This window comes from Plectropomus leopardus, unplaced genomic scaffold, assembly GCF_008729295.1.
Source record: "Plectropomus leopardus isolate mb unplaced genomic scaffold, YSFRI_Pleo_2.0 unplaced_scaffold19711, whole genome shotgun sequence".
Taxonomy (NCBI): Eukaryota; Metazoa; Chordata; class Actinopteri; order Perciformes; family Serranidae; genus Plectropomus; species Plectropomus leopardus.
Window position 1 is genome coordinate 206 of NW_024621287.1, and position 680 is coordinate 885.

General features: G+C 40.0%; 1 non-coding gene across 1 annotated transcript; it reads right to left on the bottom strand.

Moving 5' to 3' along the window:
- Positions 1–236: 236 nt before the first annotated feature.
- trnal-caa lies at positions 237–346 on the bottom strand. Its single transcript has 2 exons — positions 309–346; positions 237–282 (listed from the first exon to the last, which is right to left on the bottom strand). It is a non-coding gene; the product is annotated as a tRNA-Leu (tRNA).
- Between the last annotated feature and the right edge of the window lie 334 nt (positions 347–680).

The window sequence follows — 680 nt, forward strand, 5'->3', positions numbered from 1 at the left end:
GCGTTGTTCTATTGATGTACATTAGTTAAAAAAGAAACATAATATATTTTCCATATCTTTACATCATCATAGATCTGTAACTGTCTGGTGTATTGCTCATGAATCAATGAAGCGTAGTGACACTTAAGACGGCAGCAAAGCCACAGTCCGAGCGAACAAGCATGTTTATCACCAGCCCTGATCTGGATAGTTGTAACTCGGATATTTATTGTATCACATTTTAAAGAAAAAGGTATTGTCAGAAGTGGGATTCGAACCCACGCCTCCATTCGGAGACCAGAAGTCCCATTCATAGGAAGGTTTTGTACCTTGAGTCTGGCGCCTTAGACCGCTCGGCCATCCTGACAATTGTGCCTGGTAGACGGTCAGAAGCCTGTTTGACTGCTTCTCAGAAGAGTCTACAACTATAGTTTTTTTGTTGTTTTTGTGACAATTATCTTTTATAACTCATTTGAGCTGATGTGAGTACGAAAAGTGCCATATCTACTCCTTTAATTTTCTTAAATGTTTGCCGGTACACTTTGCTCTCTGGCTGAAAACGTCCAACAGCGCCTCTGCAGCATTAAACTGATCCCAGTTCAGAAGTAGAATCGCCCTTCATTCATTAAATTTCCTTGTTGGTAATCAGCGTTAAATATCACTGACGTGAGGTCAGTGATGTATTATAGTAAAATCTGGAT